The sequence below is a fragment of the Erinaceus europaeus genome, chromosome 9 (genome assembly GCF_950295315.1).
Source record: "Erinaceus europaeus chromosome 9, mEriEur2.1, whole genome shotgun sequence".
Classification (NCBI taxonomy): Eukaryota; Metazoa; Chordata; class Mammalia; order Eulipotyphla; family Erinaceidae; genus Erinaceus; species Erinaceus europaeus.
The window spans coordinates 11,959,951-11,967,480 of record NC_080170.1 but is presented as its reverse complement, the minus strand read 5'-3'; the positions used below and the strand labels follow the sequence as shown (position 1 = coordinate 11,967,480).

The window sequence follows — 7,530 nt, the reverse complement described above, 5'->3', positions numbered from 1 at the left end:
AAAAATGAAGGTGAGTTAGCAGTAACCTTCCGTATTTGCCTGTGGGAAGTTTTTTTTTCATTAAAAAATGTGTATTGGGTAGGTAGCATAGGATTAGGAAACAGTCACTCTAACCTGATTTTGCAATGTACACTGATCAATCCCACAAAGCTGAGCAAAATCCTGGTAAAAAAAAAAAGGAATAAAAAAGAAAAGGTACAGGAAAAAGTGTCTAATCCTCTGGGAGGTGTTTAACGTATAAGCATTAGATCCAGATTTTTAGACCCTGCAACTCATAGGCCTATCACGTTTTGTTCTCTTTCTAATTATCATTAATAAATAAACCTTTTTATTTAAGCTAGAGAGATATCTCATTGTATAGCATAGCGCTTGAAAGACATCAAGTACGAGAATATCTCCCCACTCTTCATCTCACCAAATGAGGAAAAAATATAGCCTGGGATATTAAAAATGTTCTTGGAAAGGGGATCAGTGAGTTAATTGCACATGGAGTGAAGTGTAGAGACCTGCTCAGGATCCTGATTTGAGTCCCTGATGCCCCCCAGCAGTGGGTGTCGCTTCCTAAGTGGTAAATCAGAGGGTTATCTTTCTCTCCCCCTCCCGTTTTCTCTCTGTCCTATCCAATAACAACAGGGATAATAACAACAATAAACAATAAGGGCAACAACAGGGAAAAAATAGCCTCCAATGCCAGTGCATTCCAGTGTAGGTACTGATCCCCAGGGATCACGCTAGAGAATAAGAAAAAAAAAAAAGTCTTGACACCAGAAAGAAAAAAACAGTAATCAAATAATCGTTGAAGGGATTAGCTTCGTTGGCAGACATACAGGCTTGGATAGCCTGAGGCTCCCAATTCGATCCCCAGCACTGCAAGTACCAAAGTAGTATACTTTTTATATAAAAAAAGAAAAAGAAAGAAAATATGTGGCCTGGGCCAGAGAGCTGGCTCACTGAGTAGGGGATTCTCACAGCTTCAGTTCAAGTCAGGGCATCACACGGGAGTGCCATGGAAATGGAAGAAGCCCCAGTGCTCCTCTACCCTGGAGTTACCTGAAAAAGAAAGGCTTGAGAGTTGTGACATTACTCCTGAAGGAGACCTTGGCCTTGGGGATGACAAAGAAAAATAAAATGACCTGAAGCCTATCCAGAGCCATTTACAGCATCAAAGTCTCAGTAGGAAGACCCAAGACTGCTTTGGAGCCCCTCGCCTCACTTGTTTGCGCTTAATGAGCAGTAGTCTGAGCTGCTGTGAAGCCTTCTATACTTTCTTTCATTCTTTCCTATTTATTTATTTATTTATTTATTTATTTATTTATTTTTACCAGAGTGTTGCTCAGCTTTGGCTTATGGTGGTGTTGTCCAGGGAGGGGTTGAATTGGGACTTAGAGCCTCAGGCAGGAATCTCTTTGCATAACCACTTAATTCTCTCCCTCACCGCTGAAAACTGGTTCAGTACTCCTTAGCCCAGAGCAGAAGGGATTATCATAATGGAGCATTCTGTTTTCACAAGGCTCCCTGGAGGAGTTTCAGCAATGTTCTGCTTTGCTGTCATCTTTTAAATTCATTCATTATATTATGTCATATCATATCATATCATATCATATTCATTATGAGAAAGATAGGAGAGAAAGAACCAGACATCACTCTGGTAAATGTGCTGTTAGAGATTGAACTCAGGATCTCATGCTTGAGAATCCAATGCTTTATACACTAGACCAAATCCTGAACTAGACCACTAGACTTCTTATTTTCTACACATAGACTGAAATGGAGCATGTTTGGGCCAGCAAAACAGCTCACTGACAGTCCACTGCTTTTCCATATCTGTCATCCAGGTACAAGACCTTCCTTTACCACACTGAAGGAAAGTTTTCTCTTGTCATTCTGCCTGAAATAGGCCAACCTGAGTGGGAAAATCGTTTAGAGAGCATCAACCACCAAATCTGTTTGATTTGTACTTTCATTTCTATAATGGGTTAAATTATTTCATTACTCATAATCCAATCATGAAGGCATTTTGATGGGTGTGTGAAATAGCAAAGTAGTTATGCAAAGAGTGTGTCATACCTGAGACTCTGAAGTCCCTCCTTCAATCCCCTGCACCACCATAAGCCAGAACTGAGTAAAACTCTGGTTTCCAGAAATGGTAAAAACAACATTTTGACTACATAAATACTAACTTTCTCTTTCCCTTTTATGTAGGAAGAGGTATTTCAGACTGAAACTATTTCCCACAAAATGGAAGGAGAGGAGAAAGAAAAAACCCAAGAAACAGAAAAGACTTCAGGTACTGTGTTCTAAGTCATATGTGTGTGAGTGTGTGTTAGACACAGCTTTCTCAGATCAGCTCCATCATATGCCTGATCTAATTTCCTCTTGGAGGCTTTGGCCAAGGACAATTCATGTAGAGGGGTCAGCTCAGTGTCCTGGAAGCTCTCTGGCACTGTCTCTGAGCCTGTGTGGGGAAAAGACCAGGAGGTAGTGCCAATCCCTTCTGGGACTGGGATGTCAGCTCCACAGTCTCAGAGCACTTTGAAACATTAAATGAGCGTTTGGGTGGTGGTGCACCTACTTAAGTGCACAAAGTACTATGCTCAAGCATCCACACAAGGAACCAGGTTCTCCCACTCCAAACCTACACCAGGGATGCTTCACAGATGGTGAAGCAGGGCCCCAGGTGTTCTGTCCTATAGAATAAATGTAAACAAGAAAGAAAGAGAGAAAGAAAGAAAGAAAAGAAGGGAAAAAGGGAGATGGAAGGAACGAAGCAGCTTCCAGGGGCAGTGATTCATAGTGATGTCACTGAGCACCAGTGATAACCCTAGAAGCAAACAAGAAAGAAAATGATCAAAGACAGAAACATTGACTGAACCATGATTATTCTCTCGCTGCTAATGTCTATATTGTCAGGCATGGACCTTGAGCAAGGTTTAGACACACACTGCTCTCTCCTATCCAGGGGCTGTGCCTTAGGCAGATTCTTAATCCTGATCTTTGCTGGGAGGATGGTTGGAGCAGTTCCCAAGAACTGAGTAAATGCAGGTCTGGGCTTGAGTATTGAAAGAGGGGCTCTGAGGAACCTTGCACTCAAAGGTGCACTGAGTGATGTGGAGTCGTCCCAATTTCTCCATCCTTTTAGGTGCCTCCCCCATTGCGGGGAATATTGTTCCAACTTGGAGTCAAGCTGAGATCAGGATTTTCCTGGAAGAATGGGAGTCCCTCAGAAAGCAAGAGCATCTGAAGTACAAGATTGCAGCCCTAGTCATTTCCCGGAGACTGGGTATGAGAGGCATCATGAAGAGCAAAAGAGAGTGTTTTCTCATGTTGAAGAACATGGCTGATATGTATTGGACTGTCAAGAATGCCAACAAGAAGCCAAGGAGCCAGCCCTTACCCTGTCCATTTGGAGACATCCTGAAAAGGATCTTGGAATACAGAAGAAAGGAGGATCCCTCAGGTGTGTGCCTTCTCTGCCTTAGATGGCCTTGAGGGAGGGATTGCAGCCAGCCAGGCCCACATACTCCCTGCGGAGCTCAGAGCTGGGAGCTAACCTGCGCACAACTTCCCCCTGCATCAGCAGAGAGAACAAGATATTCTCAGGGCCTCCAGTTTCTTATTTGACTAAGGCCCTAGGACATATATTCCAGGACTGACTGAGCTGGATAGGACCCCTGGGTCGAGTGAGTTCAAGGGTTGGTGGTCGGGGTTGGGGGGTGATGTCCTCATGTGTTTGCAGGTGCCATTGATCTCTCTCTCTCTCCCTCTCTCTCTAGATCCTCTCTGTGCAGAAGGGGTCTCACTGACCCCTTCTCCTGATTTCCAGCCTCCTGAGTACCAGGTCTTATATCCCTCTGATGGCCAGTTGTGGTCCCCACAATATGTGAACAACCAGCTGTGGACCCCACACTATGTGGGTGGCCAGCAGGGATTCCCACAAAATATGGATGCCCAGCAGTGTTCCCCACACTATGTTGATGGCCAACTGTGGTTTCCACAAAATATGGGTGCCCAGCAGTGTCCACCACAATATGTGGATGGCCAGCTATGGTTCCCACAAATTATGGGTGCTGAGCAGTGTTCACCACAATATGTGGATGGCCAACTGTGGTTTCCGCAAAATATGTGTGCCCAGCAGTGTCCCCCACAATATGTGGATGGCCAGGTGTGGTTCCCACAAAATGAGGGTGCCCAACCATGGCGCCCGCAATTTGGGATGTGCACAGGAGTTCACGTACCCTCATGGAAGCCCCAGGAAGTGGCTCCAACAAGCCAACACTTGGTTCCTGCCATCCTCCCGACGGCCTCTGATCCCCAGCGGTCATCCTCTACTGACACTAACATAGATACAAAGGAAAGCATCAACATCTAGGGAAGATTGTTCTACGGACCAAGCACTGGACTTACATGCCATGTCTCAGTGTGGTTCTGGCTTGTCTCTTTCTGTGTCACTGGAAACTCTTCTCTGGAACTTGGACTGGCTTTGGTATATTACACTAAAGTAAAGAATTTTGGTGGGGTGTGGCATGAGTCTTGACGTGGGGGCTTTCAGGTCCTGGTGCAGGATGCTGGAGGACTGAAGTTCAGTGGGAGAATATTTTACAGAAAACTGACAGTTTACAAATATAACAACAACTGTATGTTCTTTTCAATGTAAACTAGTAATTTCCCCAATAAAGAGATAAATCAGTCTAAAACATAACAGACAGACAATTTCCCTTTATGTTTGTACAACCACAGTGATTGTATTGCTACTCAGTCGTGGCTTCTTCCTTTCCAAGGACAAGGGAAATGGTGGAGCAATATTTGCCTTTTTTCTCTCTCCCAAGAAAATAAAAATAAAACATTGGAACTGGAATCTTAGTTAGCAATACTGCACCACTGTGAGCGTCTGGGCTCACTCACCACTACTGCTTTGAGAAATAGGACAATTCCAGTAGCCAGGGACACAGCTCAGTCACGGACCAAATCTCTATTGATGAGCGGGGATGTAGTGCAATCAATCAGTCTCTCCTCATTAGAAAATCCTGTCCTTTATGTCTCCTGAGGCGGAAGTGTAAGGAAAACTTTCTATGTAGGATATTGGGTGGGTAGAAGGAAAAATGGGTGAACCAGAGGTGATTAAACGGTGGAAAACAGGATGTGACTAGGAGAGGGGGCGGTGTAGAAAGAGGGCATGAACCAGTGGGGATTAAACCAGTGCGGGACTCAAACAAAACAATAAACCACAAATAGACCGCAACGTTAAGCAATGCTAGTGAACCTAAGGTGATGATCAAAACAGAAGGGGTCTTAGAAGAGAGAATTAGAAGCAGACCAACATAGAAGAGATCCAAAAGTTTGTAAATGTGTTCTTAGAATGCATTCTCATCACCTTTAATAGAAATGGCATTTTCCAGTTTCATAGAACTATGCTCTGCTCCATTCTTCTCTCTCTTGCTCGGAGGGTGGACCTCAGTGTTTCTGAGAAGGCAGACTCTTGGATCAAGCCTAAAGGTCGCATTTAAGAAATACATTACATAGTGGATAAATTTAATTTAATTTAATTTGTCGATTACAAGTTTGGGCAAGTGTGACCTATGCAAAGCGTTCTAATGTCTGGAAAACAGCACTAAAAAGAATCCAGATCATCTAGTTTATACACCATCTATTTTAGAAGAGCCCCACCCTTTTCAGGTGGGGAGGGGGTGTGTCTTCGGATGCCAGGAGGAATTCTTATACTTAATCCTTTGACAGGGGTAGTGAGACTAAGTGAAGTCCTTGATTTACAATCCAGGAGAAAGGCAATCAATGTTTATTGCAATTAATCCACCAATACGACAGTGATCCATGGGTCTCCAAACCATCTGTGCTCTGCATCAATGATTACAGAGTTCAGGGACAGACACATAACTCACTTGGATAGCATGTTCTTTGCCATGTGCATGACGCAGTTTCACACACAGTGTTCTGAGGAAAGGTTTTGCTATGGTATCTGTTTTTCTTCTTTTCTTACTCGTGTAAAAAAAAAAAAACTTATGGCAGTGTGCGAGGGCAGGCATGTGTTGGAGTGGCTTCTTCCGAGGCCAAGGTGGCAGTGGGCATGTGCGGTGACATCAGTGGCAGCAGAGTGCCAGGAAAGCTATTGTGTTCCTGCTTCCTCTTTCCCTTTTCAGTTCGGTGGAAGAGGCCTAAACAGGACTGGTTATGATCCCCATTCCATTCCCCGTCCCAAGTACCTAGCCATACTTCTCAAACCGTGTGCTAGAATGTCCCAACCCAGATATGGATTGTGGACAGCACCAGATTATGTCCCAGCAGAAAAATGCTCAAAGGAAGCGGTACTAAAGAAGAAGGACATGATCACAAGACTGCAGCTAAAGATACATTAGTACATTCCTGCACTCTCTGTAGGACACAAATGTTAGACCCTAAGACCTTCAAGCCACACGTTGAAATCAAGAATCCTAAGACTCTACTTCCTCCAGAATTGGCTGATGGTCAGGCATAAAATCATTTATGGGTGTATTCATAACACCGTGAACTGCATTATCACTGAGAGTTCTAACAGTCTGTGCAGCTTGTCGAATAATACAAGACACAAATCCTTTTAATGCAACCCTTTTAGAAAAATCACATTCTAAGTTATCCATCTGAGAATACCTACTGGAGAGAACCCCTATGGGTGGAAGAGGATTTGGAAATTTTTTTTCATTTATTTAAAAAAGGAGACATTAGTCTAGGCTTTTGAGAGAGTCCGCATATCAAATACACAGCCTATATATTTAAAAGACTCAGTCTGTGTTTTAAAAACTTCAAGACATACAATTAATTTTTCCCCTCTCATATTAATTAACTAGTGATTTCTGTGACTACACTTTACTAGGAGTGTACATAAACACCATTCTCACCACCAAAAGACTGTGTCCCATCCCACCCACCCCCACCCCCCACCGGTCCAGGAAGCTGCATGTCTACCCCACACCACAGGGTTTTTACTTTGGTGCCCTACTTTCAATTTAGTCAGTTCCTGCTTTTAGTTTCCCTTTCAGATCTTCTTTCTCAACTTCAAAAGCAACCAATGGCACAGCTATCTACAATATACTGGGTACTATACAGCAAACCCTAACAAAGGGGCTTTTCAAAGTTAACCCAATTACCAAATAATGTGATGATAACATTAACTATCCATTGTCTTTTTGAAAGCTAAGACAGCAGGAACCTCACATCTCTACTATAGAGCCTATATTTCCCCCAGTCCTGGAAGCTTTAGATAGGGCCCACTTTCCCGCCTGCCTCTCCCAATCCATATCAAATAATATTGCATCAGCCGATCACAATCTAATCAATGCAAGGATTGCCACCTCAACATGCTTGAGCTCAGACTGTGTCCAGCGACTTCACGTGTGGAATGACAACCCTTCAGCTTCATTACTCTGGTGAGACCTTTCCTTGCATACTATTCTCTAATTCCATCCCAGGTGGTTCACTTTCTAACAAAGTCCCCAAACCTAAATATAGACCAGGTTCTGTAAGAGAGAGAGCATATGTTCA

The 7,530-nt window shown here is 43.6% G+C and overlaps 1 pseudogene; it reads left to right on the top strand.

The window, feature by feature from the left end:
* Positions 1–6,261: 6,261 nt before the first annotated feature.
* Positions 6,262–6,487, top strand: LOC132540142 (zinc finger protein 706-like; annotated as a pseudogene).
* The last annotated feature ends 1,043 nt before the right edge of the window (positions 6,488–7,530 follow it).